Below are 21,523 nucleotides of genomic sequence, written 5' to 3'. Positions count from 1 at the left end.
TTAAAATTGGTCCCATCGAAGATCACCCTCACACACAAATTCATGAGTGAGAATGAGCCGGAAGAGTTCGAGCCTAAAGCATTGTTTGAGTTCGACATCTGAAAAGGAAAAGATACAAAGTTTGATAAGATAAGAATCCCCAATTAAACACCCAAATGTGAAATTAGGGCTAGGATCCAACAACATTATTCACAACTTAAAAGAGGGATGTCGTAATTTAAATTGCAAATAATTTGAAGGTAAGTGAATGACGATTCACTAATTTCCACCATGAAAAACGAAAAAGATTAAGTTTTAAATATATTGAAACTCCTAGATCTTTTGAGATTCATTGAACTTTTCAATGGCATGTTTAAATCTCGATATGTCCTTCAAGTTTCTGACTGGGATACTGAGGATCACAAACAAGGTGTGAATAACCATGCAAATATACTTGGTACCCTCGATGTTACAGCCACCTAATCAATGTGCCGGTTAGCCACAGACGCTCCATTGATCTATGACAAACAACGAGTCACCCTTTGCCACCTTTGCTAGACCCAAATTAGTGTGCCGGTTAACCACACACGCTCCACTAACGTCTTGGCAAGGGTACAAAGTGTAATTTCATGGAATAGCATCAACTTCACATTTTTCCTAAAGTAACTAAGATTGGGAATTTTTATAAAACATTTAGTTACTTTATTAATCATTATACTTTTAATGAGGAATTTAGTTGCCCTATCCTACCCGTTCGGCTAACGACCCTCCACCAATCAAGGAAACGGTGGGTGAGAGTGGACACCCATTAAACTGTCATTTTATAGGCAGCAACCTTATACCCCCCTTATAGATCGGCTTCGTGAATGAGGCTTACTAACGGTAAGACTAGCATTTATCTTATACATATATAATAATTATTCTTATAATATTATAATAGTATAGGGGTGAATTTTAAACTTGTAAAATTCTAGGGTTTGGAATTTAATTATTTCAAAATTAAACTTTTTAATCAAAATTCAAATTCCAAAACTTGAGGGAATGTTTTGAAACATTTCAAAACTATCTAGATCAAAATTCAAATAATATAATTAAACAATTAATTGGTGATTATCTAATTTTGACCTAATCCAATTTCATGCAAGATAATTGATCAAATAATTCAAAAAATTAAGGTTTATCAAATAAGGCAATAATTATCTAATTAAATGATAAATATCATTTATTTTGACAAAGATAATCACAAGGAATCAATAAAATACGGATTTTAATAATTAAAACAATTATGGTAATTATCCCAAGTCAAAATAAGCCAAAATCCCAAAATTCCCTTTGTCTGACTCCCCGACTCGCCGAGTCCCTTACAGAACTCGCCGAGTTCATTTGTCTCGTCGAGTTCACATTGGGACTCAATGAGTCTGTCAGGCGATAGGCATGAAAAATAGATTTTAAGCAATGAATAAACATACAATGCATCAAATACAATAGAAACCAAGCAAGGCTCTGATACCACTGATTGGTTTTGAGCAAAAGAACATTCCTATCTGCACATGCAAAACCTAAAGCTTTGGATCTAGGTTTCTCTATTGTACATGAAAATTTATCCAAAGCTTGCAAACCCTAGATCTAGCATACAATATTTGAAATTAACAACTAAAACAAGTTTAGATGATTACCTTTCACAAGTAGCAAGAATCTTCAACTTTAAGAGCTTAGGATCACAATTGTAATACCTCTAATAGCTCACAAACACCAAGGCAAGAAGATGATCTAGAAGAGAGAGAATAGAGGCACAATTTCGGCTCTTAGAACTCTAGGGTTTCTGGGGTTGCCAAAATCTGAAGCCCTGGGGTCCTCTATATAGGTGTGCTGCTAGGGTTTCAGTCAAAACCCTAATTGGATAGCTTAGGCCCTAAGTAGCTCCAAGAACCTTCTGCAATAAGGTCCTTGGATGATTTCAAGGTGGGCTTCCGCCCTAAATTCATCCCCCCTGTATCCATAAGGATCTACAACCCAAATCCAATTATCTTATAGTTGGCAATACTAGTCCCCTTTATTTAATTAATTTCTTTTAGCCACAAAATTAATTTTAATTAATTCTTGACCAATATTAATTAAACAATATGATTTCTCTTTTAATATATTATTCTTATAATATATTAATAAACCATAATATCCTTTCTCTCTCTCTCTCTCTCTCCATAAATCATCCTGTCCAGTTTCTTTGGTGAAGGCAACCTAAAATGACCATGCTACAACCGGGTCAAGTACATACCAAATATAGTTATGGACTTAGACACTAATCCAACAATACCAAACTGAGTAAGACTCAGAGTCCGAGTATTGATGACGAAATAGCATAAATGATTCGAGTACCATATGCTTCTTCCGTTGGCTCGATCATGTATGCTATGACATGTACTCGCCTTGATATGGCTTTTACCTTGAGCATGGTTATTCGATATCAAGGGAATCCTGGTAGAACTCACTGGAAAGCAGTAAAGAACATTCTTAAGTACCTGCAGAGGACTAAGGATTGGGTCCTTACCCTCGGTGGGAGTGATGACTTGAGAGTGACAGGGTATAGTGACGCCAGCTTTCCGACCGGCATAGATAATTTCCGCTCTCAGTCGTGTTGGTTATTTACCCTAAATGGAGGAGCAGTAACATGGAATAGTTCCAAACAGGAGACTATAGTTGATTCAACGTGCGAATCAGAGTACATAGCAGCAAGCGAAGCGTCTAATGAGGCAATATGGATAAAGAACTTCATCGGAGACCTTGGAGTTGTACCAGCTGTAAAGTAGCGTGTGGAGATTTTTTGTGACAACGAGAGTGTGGTCGCCTTAACCAAGGAACCAAGGGATCATGGCAGATCCATGCACATCGACAGAAAATATCACTTCATAAGACATCGAGTAGTATAGGGACTCCTCGTAGTGAAGTGGATATCATCAGGGGATAACCTAGTAGATCCCCTTACGAAGGGACTGAGTAGCGTTAAGCATTTGCAGCATGCTAAGAGCATTGGCCTAAGGGACGATATTAGTTTTAGTGATTAGATAGGCAGTTAGAAACTTGTTATAAATAAGTGTAATTGACATTTGATGATTAAATAATAAGGGTTTTATTTATAAATAAAGTTTATTCTCTTCTATCAATCGTTTATTTTATGTTTCACTTTTGCATGTTTTGACTTCCAGAATAATATGATTATTCAAATATCCACAGTCAATCATACTTTGGAAGTAAGCTATGAGGTTAGACTGTCATGAATTGGCTTGTAGATTGTCTAAGGTGTTTAGACATAGCAAAAGGTTGCTACAAAGTTCATGAGTGCTCCTGAAATAAGATTTGAGTATTGGATTAAACCCATGCTCACATGAATCACTTCATGGAATTTATCACGAGTGATTGTGAGATGATAACATCGTATAGTCTTCAAACCAAGATATATGAATTGTTGATTACGAGTTGGTTGTGCATTGATAGTACAAAAATGCATCAGTAACTTGATGTTATAAAACATGTTGTTGTGTATAATTTAACAAGTAATTAGTACAAGCATATAAGTCAAAGTTTATCTGTTCCTTCTATCCTAAGAGGATTAAAATCGATATCATGGGCCCGTCGATGATTTTGATTTTGACTTATGTGTCGTGTTTGGTTAGGACTCAATTGATGTGTTCAATTAAGTTCTATGTCAAACAAATCAGAAATCTGGAAACAAATAGCTAGACAATGAGTATGACTTTATTCCACGTCTTTTTCCCCACGATAACTTGCAGAATAGAGGATTATATGATCCCTTATCTAAATGACGCGTTATTAACTAGGTTAGAGTTCGACAACAACTTTTGAGAGCTACGATTGCTAATCGGATTTTGAAGTTGCATTGGCAGTTATAGTTATTAGACTTATCCAAGTTGGAGAATGTTGGATTAGGTGTCTAAGCCCATAACTATAATTGGTGTGTACTTGACCCGATAGTAGCATGGTCCTTTTGGGTTGCCTTCACCGGAGAAATTTGATAAGATGGATTTTTGAGAAAGAGGTTATTTGTGATTTATTAATATATTATATGAATAATATATTAATTGAGAAATCATATTATTTAATTGGTATTGATCAAGAATTAATTTGGAATTAATTTAGTGATCAAAAGAGACTGATTAAATTTACAGGGACTGATTAGGTAAATCGGTAATACTTATAGTTTGGGCTAATGATCCATGTTGATTAGGGATGGACTAAATCTATCTGAGAGTCCATGAAGATTTAGTCCAAAGAGCCTATCATATGGATTATTGGAATACTTAAAGGCTTAAGTAAATTAGGGTTTTATGTAAGAAACCCTAAGGATTCCACACTTTAAATTGAACCCCTAGCCTTCCGAAAATCGGCCAATATTTTCCAAGGTGAAATCCTAGTCGATTTTGGTGCTTCCTAACCTCTCTCTCATAAGCCTCCTCTTTGTTGTCTGTGACTTATTAGAGGTATCACATTTGAGGTACTAAGCTCTTGAAAGGCCAAGTTATACAAGCTACAACAAAGAGGTATTCATCTAACTTGTTTTATGTTGCAAATCTCAAAATTGTATGCTAGTTAGGGTTCTTGCTTTGGAGAAATGAAAATTGCATGTATAAATTGAGAAAACTTAGATCCAAAGCATTAGGGTTGTATGTGCACTATAGGATTTTATAGTGCTCAAAACCCATCAATAAGAACTTAGAACCCAACGATTCCAACCATTACTATCTAGGAAAGATAACACGATCATCGTCGATAATGGAAGATCTTGGAAGCAGGGTAACGAAACCATTTCCAAAGAAAGATCAATTTGTGATATCCTATCTTAAGACTAAGGATATCTATTTTCTCGAGGTTCATATATCTCCATTTTATTTAACCCCCCGACATGGAACCTCACAAGGAGGACGATTCCATATAAGCAACTAGAGAGCCAGCCTAATTGTCATAAGATCCCTCCGAGGACCCTTTAGAGTTCTTTGAGAAGGAAGATCATGTTGGGGAGGAGACAAATCCCACCAAGTAAGGAATTTAACGGGGAAGGATGAGCAGAGAGGGAAGGACTTTCTAACTGAACTTGACTTACCCATAGAAGGAACGACTTAAAGGGTTCAGGTTTCTGGTTGAATACCTATCCCTGCCTTCTAGCATTCATGCCTCATCTTTCAGATTGCACCATAGGGGGACTCACTGGAATCGTTCCGGAAAATTCTGGGCTAGACATTGCTCTACATGATACTTATTATGTGGTTGCACATTTCCATTATGTAATTTCTATGGGAGCCGTTTTTGCTTTATTTGCAGGATTTCACTATTGGGTAGGTAAAATCTTTAAAGAGTCTTCTTACAGGTTAGTTGATAGCTTTCCAGTGTGACCTCTGATCTTCCTTGCTCCTCAAGGAGGAAATCGATAGCCTTTAACCCTTCATCAAGAAAGCTTGCATAAGAGATCCTTCTTACTGCTCTATTTAGAAGGAAAATCTAAAGATAAAAATCAATGTTAGGTTGTGGGGCCACAAGGGTTGGGACCCCTAAGGAGAGGTCAACGAATGCTCTTCGAATTGGTCTATAGCCGATGAATCCGTTGTTGGTAGTTCCTCAGGTCGGGTTGTTTATTTTTCAGAGCTTTTTCAATTCTTTCAGAACGTTTCGTATGCGCCTATTGGAAGATTTGGGCTACCTCCTCTCTTTCCGATCTCATTCAAATAATAAGCCAGAGACTTGGTGGCAACAACCAGAATGAAATATTATTTCTCGCATCATGAGAATAAAGAGGTCAAAAATCAGTGTAGGCTTCATTATCTATCCCTTCCCTCGAAACGTCACCTAGTTCTGTTATACATATCTTATCCATTCGTCACGTCGATCTAATTCACACCCTCAATGATGAGTTGGGAATCATAAAAGAAAAAGACATTGGCCTGTTTTTAACATAAGCAAAAGGTTAGAGGAGAATCGAAATCTGGATAAAAGGACTGAAGCTCCAGGCATAATTGGAAGAGCAAAAGTCATCGCCGTAAAGGAAAGTGCCTATGAGCAAAAAGATAAGAATTTGATCCGCTGAGCAATAGCTCCCTAACCTAGTAGAGTAGACTTACCTAGACAAGTTGTGCCCTAAGATCCACGAAGAAGTTCGTTTATTCAAGAAAATAGTATTGTCATTATTCCTCTAGAAATAGTCTTTTTAGTACGTCGAAGTTTTCCACACCTAACATAGAAGCTTTTGCGATATTTGTTTTAACATGCATGTATAGTCATTACTAACCGTACCTATAAAAAGGCATCATCGATTAACACTCTCTCTTTTGCTAACTATAATAGGGATCTAAACATGCCTCATAGAAGAGTTGTCAGAAGAAACCCCAGGGCACAACTAAACGCTGAACCAGTAACCATAGCTACAACAACCATCAATGCGTTGATCACTCAACGAGTATCAGAAGCCCTAGCTAATAGGAATGTCGAATTAGGATAAGGTAGAGGAACTAGAGGATATAGTACATAGGGTGGTAACGGGAGTCACCCAAGGGCTTGTACTCATAAGGAATTGATGAACTGTAAGCCCAAACCCTTCTATGGAAATGAAGGAGTAATAGGACTGACTCGATGAATCGAGAAGATAGTGTCAGTGTTTGAGATCGACTTCTTTGTTGAAGATTGCAAAGTTAGGTTTGCTACCTATACCTTTGAGGATGCAACATTGTGATGATGGAATAGACATGTCAAAACTATATGAATTAGCACAAGAAATGCCATCTCCTGGTATGATCTAAAGCAACTACTAACTGAAGAGTAGTGTCCCAGAGAGGAGATGCAAAAGCTAGAGCATGAACTCTGGAAACTTGTCATGAATTTTACAAACAATGCAACTTATACCTGTCGCTTCAATGATCTAGCTACTTTCTGTCCCAACCTTATCACCCCAGAGCACAAGAAGATAGAAAGGTATATATGGGGCTTAGTTCAACCTATTCAAGGATTAGTCATTGCTTCCAGACCAACTATGTACGATGTTGCCAAGAGACTGGCCTTTAACCTGACCAATCAGGAAATCCATCAAGGCACTAAGGTACAGAAGGTTGACCTTCCGGAGTCATGAAATAGCAAGAGAAAGTTTGATGGTAACTTAAAGAATCCATCATGGAAGAAACAAGACTTAGACAAAATCTACATAGCAACCATCACGTCACCTACTCCATTAAGACAGTATGTAGGTGATCTTCTGTTATACGGTAAGTGCAATTACTACCATGTAGGTGCATGTAGAGAGCTAATTCTTAATAACTACGGTAGAAAAGGCCACACCACTAGGTTTTGTAGGTACCCTACCTATGTCCCAAACCAAGGAACTGGTATTGGTGGAAATCACAACTTCTATAAATGTGGCGATATTGGACACTTCAAAATAGAATGCCCTAAATTGACAAGTCAATAGGATAATGCTTGAGGAAGAGCATCTTTCATTGGAACGAGCGATGTTGCCCAAGACATTTCTTTAGAAATTGGTACATCTTTATTAATAACTTACATAAAAATTAAATGATGATATAGTTTTATAGATATAAGCACTCGTTAAAAACACAAAACCAATAAAAAGCTCAGAAACACATCTTATTAATTGTTGGGGATACATAGGTTACATGTTTCCAGAATGTAATAGTTTTAGAAAGTGTGATTCAGCTTTATTACGCAGCTCTCGTATGAGTCTAACTGTAATAAAGAGGAATCATACGGTCGAAAACTATTTAATTTTAGCAACATGTAACAGTATTTGCCAAATAGTTAGATAACATTAGTAGAACTCTACCTATGAATAAATAATGAAAGGTGGAAGAGTCTTCGTTAGAACCCTCTTCGTAATATTTAGACCTGTTGAAATTTTGGAATAAATACTTTCAGAAGCCTTTCAATTTATATATAGAGATATTCCAGTAAGAATTTGACCGATGACAATTTTTCAGTCAGTGCTTGACTGATGTCAAAATATCAGAAAATACTTGTTTGAGGTATCATTAGCACTACCACTAGGTATCATAAACTATTTGTCTGAGGGATCATCAGCACTACCACTAGGTATTAGAAAATATTTGTCTGAGGGATCATCAGCACTACCACTAGGTATCAAAAAGTATTTGTCTGATGGATCATTACCACTACCACTAGGTATTAGAAAATACTTGTCTGGAGGATCATTAGCACTACGACTAGGCATCAGAAAGTAATTGAAATTGGAGCAACCCAACAATACATATACATCCGTTGTTATGTATTAATATATGCTTAAGTTCCTGGAAAATTTCTTTCCATTTCTTTCCTTTTTTCCTCTAAATTTCCCACTTTTCTTGGGGTTCTTTAGGACCTTTGTGGCATACTTGCATGATGATTAATTATGCCCACATCCCTTTTCACATAATGTATTTCACTGACTTTTTAGGTTTACTTAGTCTATGTTTCCCTTGTTCCCTAATGACAACTCTTTTTTCTTTGTTGTTGGCCTACCTTACATCTTGATATTATTGGGTGACAATGAACTAAGGTATGTTAATGGATTCTTGTTTAGTTATAACAAAGTTGAAACATGATATACCAATCACTTATTACATCTTACAAGATTAGGTCATTTGTGGAAGGTTAATTGTATATGCCATAATCCCATTCCTTATCTAAATTGGTTATAACCACTTGGAACTACTAAAAATGATTGTTAGCAAAATTTAAAACATTAAAACACATGAAACTACTGAACAATGTTTGTTAACATAAAATAAAACATTAAAAAGGTGAAAATGAAATGTATGTTTATAAAAATTATAACGATAAAAACTTACCTTTGTGCATTTTGAATTTGGTTAATTCTTTCCAACACCAAAGGACAAAAATTGGCGTTACATTTCTATCATTTCTTTTGTATTTTATAAATTATCTCTATGACATTTTATATATATATATATATATATATATATATATATATATATATATATATTAAAAGTGGGTGGCTTTAGCTACAGTAATGTTTTTGATTTGGCAAAAATTGTCCTATAGTTTTACAAAGTTCACAAATATGGTAATGTTTGTTTATTTTTTTGCCCTTCAAGCTGAATGGTCATGCCTGGGTGTGTGACTCATCGACTCTATTGCTACGTGTCGTTCTACTGATTTCCTTCCCACTACCTTCTCTCCACTGTCTCTTTCCCTCTACTACGCTCTTTATCTCTCTTCTTCTACCCGTGTTCCACCGCATCCCTCTTCTTCTATCTCTGTATCCATTCCCAACTCCCTCAATATTCTCCCTTTTACCTTTTTCTCTCTAATCCCTCTTCTTCTCCTTCACCCACAAAGCAATCGGTGTCGTAGAACCTATAGAAGGAAAGATGCATCGACCATCTCCTCAATTGAATCCATATCCACCTAATAACATGGTCGTGTTTCCCTCACAGCTACTTGCCACCTGTTATTTAGTTTGAAGCGCCAATGAAACGTGCCACGCCGCCTATGCTTATTAACAGCTCCAGTTGCCACCTCTTGCTGTGTTTTTGAAGGTAATCTTTTTATATTTATTTGAATATATACAGACTTTCTTCTTCTTCTATTTCTCTTTGATTTTTTTGCTATCTCTCTCAACACAACTTTGGGCGAGTGACTTCGACCTCAAATCGAAGCTATATGATTAGGGCTATCATCCAGGTTAGCTGGCATCTCCGATTTCCCCCTCTCATAACAACTCCTTGCCATTGACTTCTATACCAGAACTCAATTCCAGATTCGGTTTCTTCTTCTACACAGATACCGACTATTTTTGATTTGGCGAACCCTAAGTTCTTGTATATCAACCTCTTAAGTATATGAAATTTCCCTTTTTCCGTTGAGGTAATTTGAAGACAATCATCCTTACATACTTTTTCTTGAATGTAACGCCCCGGTTTTTCTCGGTACGTTTAGTTATTTTAATTTAATTATTCTTGTAACCTTGGGTTAATTTATTTAACCAATGTCTGATTTTCTTATGTTATTGGACTCTTTTGATCATCTTGTAAACTCCTTTTATTGAAGTCCATGGGCTATGGGCCTATTTGCAAAATCCATCTAGTTACTTAATGTGTTAATTGAGTCATTTGGAACACACACAAGAAAAACACTCTAAACCCTATTCTCTCTCTCTCTCTCTCTCTCTCTCTCTCTCTCTCTCTCTCACGCATAGGCGGATCCAAGGGGATCCCGGGGTAGCCCGGGATACCCCTCAATTTTTTTTCGATAGTGTAATTTTTGTTTACGATTTATTCAATTTTCGTTATAATGTATATATATATATATATATATATATATATATATATATATATATATATATATATATATATATATATATATATATCCCTTCAATTATAAACACAAATAAATAGTAGAGCTACTGGTTAAGGCGCTGCCTTATTGAAGTAAAGGTCTCAGGTTCAATTCTTGCTCCTTGCATATTCTTTGTTTATTTTTGTTTTATTTTCCCAGCTATTCTATCCCACATCGCCAAACATATGTAAACTCAACCATTTTTGTCTATTATATAAGCTTGTTATCCTCATACTTCATTTGATATCTACTTTGAATCCCACATTGATTCAAGTATCAAAATATACTTCAACTTCATGTTTGTATAACAAGACTTGAGGTTAGCTAAAGATTCGATTAAGGTTTGGGTTTAGAAAACCGAAATTGAATCGGGGAAGCCCAAGTACCCCGGAAAAAAAAATTGGGTTACCTTAAAAATAAAATTGGGATACCCCTTTACTTTGATCCTGGCTCCGCCACTGCCCTCACGCCATCCTTCTTTCTCTCTTTGGGATCAAGAGCACCCAAGGGGCTGTTGTTTGGAGCTTAATTCTTGTTCATTTCCAGCCTTGATTCGTATTGGTATGAACCTCCTTATCATTTCTTACAACTTGATTCATAACCTTGTTCTAGTTTTATGATTTCATCTTCACTTCTTCTCCTTCTTATTTGATTTGTATCTCTTTTGTTATTTGCATAGAATTGTATGTTATACATCATCTCAAGATCCTATCTTCACCCCATATATGGTGGATGATGGATCTAGGGGATTACATGTTGCAAAAGATCATGGAAACCCTAAAAGGGAGAATGGTGATTTTATGTGCTTTATGTTCATTTTCATGTTGATTATTATTACAATCTTGTGGCAAAATGAAATCCTAATGATACCTAACCCTTTTTAGTACCACCATGATCATGGGGACTAAATTGGGATGATGAACACATCTTAAAATGTGTTTCAAAGGGAGAAGGATGGATAAGCCAAAAAGGAATCACGGGTGGCTACGATTCTGTTTTCCATCAGATCTGTGGTCATTTTGTAAACCTCATATCTTGAGTTCTAGTACTCAAACGGACCCCAAACCAGATCCCAAAGTTCACAAATTGAGTTGGCTAACGTTCTTAAGCAGGCCAACCTCACTGATAAGGACTTTATCTATGGGAAAGAATGGCATCTTTGCTGTTAGTTCTGATCCGGGTCTGTTCTGATATGTCATTTTGTTTTCATCATTTCTAAGGCTTGGAAAAGGATCCATAGTGATTCCAAGTTTCTATATGTTCATTATATTATGAATTTAAGATCTGGAGCAGATGAGGTGTTGTTTCCAATTATAAATTGGTTATAATGGATCCACACTCCAGATCAGTGGGCAGTCACCAGCTTTTACTAGTGCTGTGATTGTCCACAATGTGAATTTTATATCCGGATCTTGGGAGATGCTTTTCATTCAATTCCAACTCTGATACTTTCATTTGTATGTCCTTTACTTCTCTGAATTTTGGTTTGGACGAATTCTACTCACAAGTTGGGTAGAATTGGCCAACATCACTTGACTGTATTGTTGGAGACAGAAGTGATACACCATTGTGTAAAATTCATATTTAATTCATCTTTTGGAGTTAGAAGGAGTTCTTTATAGTTCTGGAATCCTGAACAATCATAGTTTCCTATAAAATTTTGTTAAAGCTATGTTTCTGTTTTATATTTTGGAGTAAATCCATTTTGAACAGCAGGTCTGTTTTAGAGACCTTGCTGTGATTACTCTTTTCTCAACTCATAGCTTCATTACTTCTCCTTTCTAACCTTTAGTCCTTCTTAGGTGAGGTTTTGAAGTTTGCTCAAGCTTGGTAGCATTATTTTATTGTTAGCTATCCTTAATACTCACTCAAGGTGAGTTCTCTCACACCGTTGTATTGATGTTTGCGTTTGCTAGTTAGCTCGTGTGTGATTATTTGAATTTATTATAAAGGCATGCTATATAACCATTGTTTTAATTCGTACATGTGCACTGTATGTAACTAATTATGGATATGGGGACACCACCAAAGGATACGGATTTACCGGTGCGGTGGGTAGGTAATATCACCAACGTAATACTCATCATGAGATGCGGTGATTAGGGCCAAATGATACGGGATCTTCCCGGTGCGGTTCAAACCTACAAGTCCTTCTTGTATTATAGGCATTGATTCGTTCTTTGCCCTTATCATATAATTATAAATGGAAAATGGATTAGGGTTAGTAAATATGAATGTTAGTACAATGTCTGTGTTTGAATTTACTAAGCTTTGTGCTTACGGTTTCCCTTATAACTTTTTTCAGGTGTTAAGATTAAAGAGGCTAAGGCTTGACATGGAGCACCGGGACATCGCTACTAGTTATTTTTGTTGGGACCTTATTATTATTATTATTACTTCTGCACTTATTTTATATGATTATTAAGTTGATGGATTATGTTATGACTATTTCAGTTGTTTTAATTTAATTTAAGATGCGTTATAAAAGTTTAAAATTTTTGCAAAAATTTGGGTGTCACAAGTTGGTATGAGAGCCACAGTTTGAGGGAATTAGGCATTCTGGTGGATGTTCTAGACTCAAATTTGAGGCTCTATAAGAGTTTATTTTCTTTTTAAAATATTTTTCAAACCTTCTGAAGACTAGTAGTGGAAGATGTCGCGGTGTGCCAGTCAACCAGCCAAGTAAGCCTTATTTCTTATGTTAAATGTTTATGTTAAATTGTTGACTATGAATTGGATTCTACTAGTCTTAAAATGTTAGATTACACACTTATTTAGTGTTAACATGTGAGAGAGTTGTAAAATTAACGGCTAGAGCGAACTGGAAATTTTGAAACTAGACGCGAATGCGAAATTGGAACTTGTGTGGAAGGTAGTAGAAGGGCTGGTGCCGGTTTCGGGTCGGGGCAAGGTTGAAAAATTTTCGGCAAGCTGAGTGTTTTGTCTTCCTAGAAATATCTAGGCTGAATTGTTTCAAATATTTTCCTTCTTCTGCGGATACCAATGGCTCCGCCTGCTCGACTTAATCAGCTCCAAATGGAGCAAGTTAGGGATATTGTCGCTGAGGAATTCAATAACGCTTTCAACGAACTAATCCCGGGTGTGACCAATGACATAATCAACCAAGTCGGTGCTCTTCTGGATGAGCGCCTCGCAGCTATTCCCGGGGGAGCGTTACCGGCTCCGCCCGTTCGGGATTCGGCATACTACTTCGAGAAGTTCAGCAAGTGTAGCCCTCCTCTTTGGAACAGTGAATCCGACCCAGTTGTTGCTAAGCACTGGGTGTCAGATGTTGAGGGCGCCTTCATGATTGTTGGGTTTCCGGACCAGTACAAAGTTGTGATCGCCATGAATCAGCTGCGGAAAAGGGGAAAGACATGGTGGAACACCATCACCGCTCTATTAAGCGAAGAAGAAGTGAGGGCCATGTCTTGGGCCTAATTTGTGGAGAGGTTCGAGGCACAATATGTGCCTAAGGTGGAGCAGCAGCGGATGCAGCAAGAGTTCATGGCCTTACAGCAGACTACCGAGTCCGTTAGCGACCTGAACGCCAAGTTCTTGAAGATGCTATCTTTTTGCCCCTCGTTTGCTGGGAACGAGGCCTGGTTGGTCAGCCGGTACATGGCCATCCTACGTACCGAGATTCGGGAATTCGTTAGCATGCAGGAGTTCTCGACCTTATCCGCGATCATGAATGCAGCGAGGAGGAGGGAAATCGAGTTGCAAACCCAGTCCAAGAGGAAGGCTAATGACACCTCTTCCAAGACATCCAGAGATGCCCAGAAAAAGCGAAAGCAGGGTAGTAAGTCAAGGTATGAGTATAGGACGTCTTCAGGGCGAGAAAAATCCGTTGATATGCTACAACTGCGAAAAGCCAGGGCATCATTGGAAGAATTGTAGGGATCCCCCTGCGAGTGCAGCACCTCATATTACTTCTGCAGTTCTCGTCTGCTATCACTACAACGAGACGGGACACAAGAAGCCCGAATGCCCGAAGTTGAAGACTGGTAAAGGAGACGGGGGTACAAATCCTGCAATTGCATCGTCCTCTAAGGGACCCACTATGGTGACACGAGGTCGTGCTCACCAGATGACTGCGGAGGAGCCGGTGATTACAACGACAGTGGCAGGCACTTATTTGCTAGATTCCGAGCCCGATGTTGTTATGTTAGATAGCGGTGCTACCCATTCTTTTGTATCTCGCATGTTTATTAATTGTTTGGGGCATAGTATCGGAAAATTGGCTCACCCAATGGTTGTCGAAGTTGCCGACAACCGCACTATTTATGTCACCGATGTTTATCGGGGTTGCACTCTCGAGTTTTCTGGAGTTGAATTTCCCTATTGATCTTATCCCTATTGCGATGTGAGAGCTCTGCGTTATCGTAGGCATGGATTGGCTTGATGCGTGTGATGTGGAAATCCACTGTCGTAAGAAGCAAGTTCGTGTTCAAAACCCTAGAGGTGGAGAACTTATCATTCAGGGGGACATTCCCCGCGTGGCCATCGCTTCTTGCTCTTCTGCTATAGCACTAGACGACGTTCCTATCGTTTCCGACTTTAGTGATGTCTTTCCGGAGGAACTCCCTGGTTTGCCACCTATTCGGCAAGTGGAGTTTCGCATTGATTTGGTGTTGGGTGCGACTCCGGTAGCTAAATCTCCTTACCGCTTGGCACCACCTGAGATGAAAGAGCTCCAAGATCAACTTCAGGAACTAAGTGATAAAGGGTTTATACGGCCAAGCTGCTCGCCATGGGGTGCTCCTATTCTCTTTGTGAAGAAGAAAGATGGATCCCAGCGAATGTGTATTGATTATAGGGAGCTAAACAAGCGCACGATAAAGAATAGGTACCCGTTTCCACGTATTGACAATCTTTTCGATCAGCTTCAGGGAGCGTCTTGGTTCTCCAAGATTGATTTACGTTGCAGTTACCATCAGATGCGGTTTCGTGAAGAAGACATTGAGAAAAAAGCATTCTGTACTTGTTATGGGCATTTTGAGTTTGTGGTGATGCCTTTTGGGCTCACCAATGCACCCGCAGCGTTTATGGATCTCATGAACCGGGTGTGTAGCCCGATGCTTAACCGTTCGGTCATAGTGTTCATTGATGACATCTTGGTCTATTCTAAGACCAAAGAGGAGCATGAGCAACACCTTCGGGAGATTCTGGAAACTCTGGCAAGAGAAAGGCTTTATGCTAAATTCTTAAAATGTGAATTTTGGTTAGAAGAAGTTCAGTTCTTGGGGCATGTGGTAAACAAACACGATATTAAGGTCGATCAAGCCAAGGTTGATGCGGTTAAACAATGGGAGATTCCAAAAACACCTTCTGAAATTCGCAGTTTCTTGGGTTTAGCCGGTTATTACCGTAGGTTCATTGAAAATTTCTCTAAAATCGCCTTGCCACTCACCCGATTGACCAAGAAATCAGTGAAATTCGTTTGGGGCCCGAAGCAACAATTTGCGTTTGATGAGCTGAGGAAGCGATTGTGTGATGCTCCGATTTTGGCCTTACCTGATAGGGTTGAGGGTATGGTGGTTTACTGTGATGCATCGCTTTAGGGTCTTGGTGCCGTGTTAATGCAACGGGACAGGGTGATAGCCTATGCCTCCCAACAGCTGAAACCCCACGAACGAAACTACCCCACTCATGATTTGGAGCTTGGGGCTGTTGTTTTCGCTCTTAAGATTTGGAGACACTATCTCTATGGAGTGAAGTGTATCATATACACTGACCATAAGAGTCTGAAATACTTGTTCGAGTAGCGGGATTTGAACATGAGGCAGATCAGATGGTTGGATGTGGTAAAAGATTATGATTGTGAAATTCACTACCACCCCGGTAAATCTAATGTTGTAGCGGATGCTCTCAGTCGTAAACAATCTGCCGAACCGATTCGATCTAAGTGGCTCCGGATGACGATGGTGTCGTCTTTGTTAGATATGATTCGTGGCGCCCGTTTGTTGGGGTGAGGTTTGGCAGAGGGTACTTGGGAGTACCGATATCGTGCTTCGGACTACAGAGAAAATCCACGTGATTCGGGATCATTTGGTTACAGCGAGGAGTCGTCAGAAAAGTTATGCCGACAAAAGATACTCCGATCTTGAGTTCCATGTGGGAGATTATGTGTTGCTCAAAGTCTCCCCCTGGAAAGGTGTGATTCGATTTCGAAAATGGGGAAAGCTCGGACCCCGATTCATTGGACCCTACAAGGTCATAGCCCGTGTGGGAAAGGTGGCTTACCGTTTAGAGCTGCTTGAAGAGCTTAGTCTAATTCATAATACGTTTCACGTGTATCAGTTACGAAAATGCCTTGTTGATGAGACCACTGTGATACCACTGGAGGACATACAGGTTGACGAGCGTCTCAATTATGTTGAGAAACCAATCGCTATTTTAGAACGAAAGACGAAAGCTCTCCGCAACAAGACTATAAACCTGGTTAAGGTGCAGTGGCAACATAGGAAGGGTTCGGAATGGACTTGGGAACCGGAAGGCGAGATGAGGGCTCACTATCTGGATCTGTTTTTAGGTGTTGACTTCGAGGACGAAGTCCGTTCTTAGTGGGGGAGAGTTGTAACGCCCCGGTTTTTCTCGGTACGTTTAGTTATTTTAATTTAATTATTCTTGTAACCTTGGGTTAAATTATTTAACCAATGTCTGATTTTCTTATGTTATTGGACTCTTTTGATCATCTTGTAAACTCCTTTTATTGAAGTCCATGGGCTATGGGCCTATTTGCAAAATCCATCTAGTTACTTAATGTGTTAATTGAGTCATTTGGAACACACACAAGAAAAACACTCTAAACCCTATTTTCTCTCTCTCTCTCTCTCTCTCTCTCTCTCTCTCTCTCTCTCTCCCTCACGCATAGGCAGATCCAAGGGGATCCTGGGGTAGCCCGGGATACCCCTCAATTTTTTTTCGATAGTGTAATTTTTGTTTACGATTTATTCAATTTTTCGTTATAATGTATATATATGTATCCCTTCAATTATAAACACAAACAAATAGTAGAGCTACTGGTTAAGGCGCTGCCTTATTGAAGTAAAGGTCTCAGGTTCAATTCTTGGTCCTTGCATATTCTTTGTTTATTTTTGTTTTATTTTCCCAGCTATTCTATCCCACATCGCCAAACATATGTAAACTCAACCATTTTTGTCTATTATATAAGCTTGTTATCCTCATACTTCATTTGATATCTACTTTGAATCCGACATCGATTCAAGTATCAAAATATACTTCAACTTCATGTTTATATAACAATACTTGAGGTTAGCTAAAGATTCGATTAAGGTTTGGGTTTAGAAAACCGAAATTGAATCGGGGAAGCCCAAGTACCCCGGAAATTTTTTTTTGGGTTACCTTAAAAATAAAATTGGGATACCCCTTTACTTTGATCCTGGCTCCGCCACTGCCCTCACGCCACCCTTCTCTCTCTCTTTGGGATCAAGAGCAGCCAAGGGGCTGTTGTTTGGAGCTTAATTCTTGTTCATCTCCAGCCTTGATTCGTATTGGTATGAACCTCCTTATCATTTCTTACAACTTGATTCATAACCTTGTTCTAGTTTTATGATTTCATCTTCACTTCTTCTCCTTCTTATTTGATTTGTATCTCTTTTGTTATTTGCATAGAATTGTATGTTATACATCATCTCAAGATCCTATCTTCACCCCATATATGGTGGATGATGGATCTAGGGGATTACATGTTGCAAAAGATCATGGAAACCCTAAAAGGGAGAATGGTGATTTTATGTGCTTTATGTTCATTTTCATGTTGATTATTGTTACAATCTTGTGGCAAAATGAAATCCTAATGATACCTAACCCTTTGTAGTACCACCATGATCATGGGGACTAAATTGGGATGATGAACACATCTTAAAATGTGTTTCAAAGGGAGAAGGATGGATAAGCCAAAAAGGAATCATGGGTGGCTGCGATTCTGTTTTCCATCAGATCTGTGGTCATTTTGTAAACCTCATATCCTGAGTTCTAGAACTCAAATGGACCCCAAACCAGTTCCCAAAGTTCACAAATTGAGTTGGCTAACGTTCTTAAGCAGGCCAACCTCACTGATAAGGACTTTATCTATGGGAAAGAATGACATCTTTGTTGTTAGGTCTGATTCGGGTCTGTTCTGATATGTCATTTTGTTTTCATCATTTCTAAGGCTTGGAAAAGGATCCAGAGTGATTCCAAGTTTCTATATGTTCATTATATTATGAATTTAAGATCGGGAGCATATGAGGTTTTGTTTCCAATTAAAAATTGGTTATAATGGATCCACACTCCAGATCAGTGGGCAGTCACCAGATTTGACTAGTGCTGTGATTGTCCACAATGTGAATTTTATATCCGGATCTTGGGAGATGCTTTTCATTCAATTCCAACTCTGAGGCTTTCATTTGTATGTCCTTTACTTCTCTGAATTTTGGTTTGGACGAAGTCTACTCACAAGTTGGGTAGAATTGGCCAACATCACTTGACTGTATTGTTGGAGACAGAAGTGATACACCATTTTGTAAAATTCATATTTAATTCATATTTTGGAGTTAGAAGGAGTTCTTTATAGTTCTGGAATTCTGAACAATCATAGTTTCCTATAAAATTTTGTTAAAGCTATGTTTCTGTTTTATATTTTGGAGTAAATCCGTTTTGAACAGCAGGTCTGTTTTAGAGACCTTGCTGTGATTACTCTTTTCTCAACTCATAGCTTCATTACTTCTCCTTTCTAACCTTTAGTCCTTCTTAGGTGAGGTTTTGAAGTTTGCTCAAGCTTGGTAGCATTATTTGATTGTTAGCTATCCTTACTACTCACTCAAGGTGAGTTCTCTCACACCTTTGTATTGATGTTTGCGTTTGCTAGTTAGCTCGTGTGTGATTATTTGAATTTATTATAAAGGAATGCTATATAACCATTGTTTTAATTCGTACATGTGCACTGTATGTAACTAATTATGGATATGGGGACACCACCAAAGGATACGGATTTACCGGTGCGGTGGTTAGGTAATATCACCAACGTAATACTCATCATGAGATGCGGTGATTAGGGCCAAATGATACGGGATCTTCCCGGTGCAGTTCAAACCTACAAGTCCTTCTTGTATTATAGGCATTGATTCGTTCTTTGCCCTTATCATATAATTATAAATGGAAAATGGATTAGGGTTAGTAAATATTAATGTTAGTACAATGTCTGTGTTTGAATTCACTAAGCTTTGTGCTTACGGTTTCCCTTATAACTTTCCAGGTGTTAAGATTAAAGAGGCTAAGGCTTGACATGGAGCACCGGGACATCGCTACTAGTTATTTTTGTTGGGACCTTATTATTATTATTATTACTTCCGCACTTATTTTATATGATTATTAAGTTGATGGATTATGTTATTACTATTTCAGTTGTTTTAATTTAATTTAAGATGCGTTTTAAAAGTTTAAAATTTTTGCAAAAATTTGGGTGTCACATTGAATTCTTTTGTGATTTTAATTAAGTATAATATTATATTTACTTTTTAATCTTTTAGAAAACATGGGTTGTTGTATAGGTGTGCATTCTTTATCACTATTAGGGCAACTTCAGTTAAGAGGGTAATTTTAGACCTTGATTCAAAAAGGTTGGCCAGATAGATGTTAGATAGGAGTTTTAGAGAAGATGTTTGATGAAAACCCTGAGAGAGAAGCTAGCTAATTGGGCTCACTGATAACAGGTTACGTCCATAGTGGATGCCTAGAACAAACATTAGAATCTTTTAAATGAATGAAGGTAATGATCCCTTTTTGTTCATAGTTCTTCTGTCATGTGCTTAATTATTATGTCATTTTGTTCTACAAATTAACATCACTTTTAACCCTTGTGCATTTCGACCTAAATTTATTATCTCTTTTCAGTTTCTTATGAGAGAGGAACATACATGCAAAGTTGGTTGCTGAGTAAAGCTTGATGTTGAAACTTGAATGAAATTTAAAGAAAAATTTACCAACGAGTACTGAGTTAACATCTATGTCTCACTTCCTTAATCATTTTAAGGGATCTTTTTGTAAATTTATATGATATACATGAATTTAGATAACCTCTCAGTTTGCTAAAATCGCTCACTGATTAGTTACGCATCAACTACCCTGCAAGTTCCATATCCCACATTCATATGGTGGGAAGCTATGACAATAACATCACAGTTGAAGAATTTGCTAAGAGGTAAAAGTCAACATTTTGGATCCCATTTTTGTCAACATTCATATGGTTTTGTTTCACCTCGAAAGTGGCATTCATCAGGTTGGCTAACTTAATTTACCAGTCTGTTTTGAGACGCGAACCTATATATCTGTCGTCCCCTAAGAGATTACTTTTGTAAGATAAAAGTAAATATTTATTGACTAAACTGTTTATCGTCAATTTAGTCCACAACATTTTTTGCATCTTTTCTTTCAGCTGCCTCTTTAAGAAGTTTCAAAATACAAAGCTTGGTTTGAATAAAGAAAGCGGACAAATAACCATTAATTGGTGGGATAAAATAAGCATTGGATATATGGGTTTGGAAAAGAATAGATGAAGCATACTAGAATGTATAAGTAGATGCATTTTTCATGTTTTTATTTTCTTAATTGGTTATATATGGGAAAATAATATACTTTTTTCGAATTTGACATAGTAGGTTAGATAAGCTGGTTTCGGTCCAAATGAGTTTTTTTTGTTCAAGTGTTAAGTTGGGTCAATATGCTGACATTATTTTTGTTTTTGTCTTTTTTTTATTAACTGTTATATTTGTAACGTACTTTCATTGGAAGAATATTTCCATAATTTATTGTATATATACTATATTTTAGTGCAAATCTTGGGTTAATGGGCTGGCTCTAAGCAGGATTTCTGAAGTCTTCATTCCATCCTGTTCAATTGTAGCAGGAAGACATGTTGATTCTACTACAACAGTTATAGGTGTTCAAGGCGTGGTACGATAAATTATTAGGCTTGATTTTTCAACTGAATGTATTTGGTTTTTTAAGTTTTCATATGTTCTTTTATTTTGAAATATTTTCTTATTTGGATAGACTTTTCAAAGTACATTTCCTTAAGAAGCGCAACTACGAAAGTGGTAATCAGCCTTACTTACACCAACAACAAATAGATTCCAAAAAAAATGAACACTTCTATGTTCACTGTAGAAAC

Source organism: Lactuca virosa, chromosome 2, assembly GCF_052849685.1.
Source record: "Lactuca virosa cultivar CGN04683 chromosome 2, Lactuca_virosa_CGN04683_v6, whole genome shotgun sequence".
NCBI lineage: Eukaryota > Viridiplantae > Streptophyta > Magnoliopsida > Asterales > Asteraceae > Lactuca > Lactuca virosa.
Note: the sequence above shows the minus strand (reverse complement) of the source record.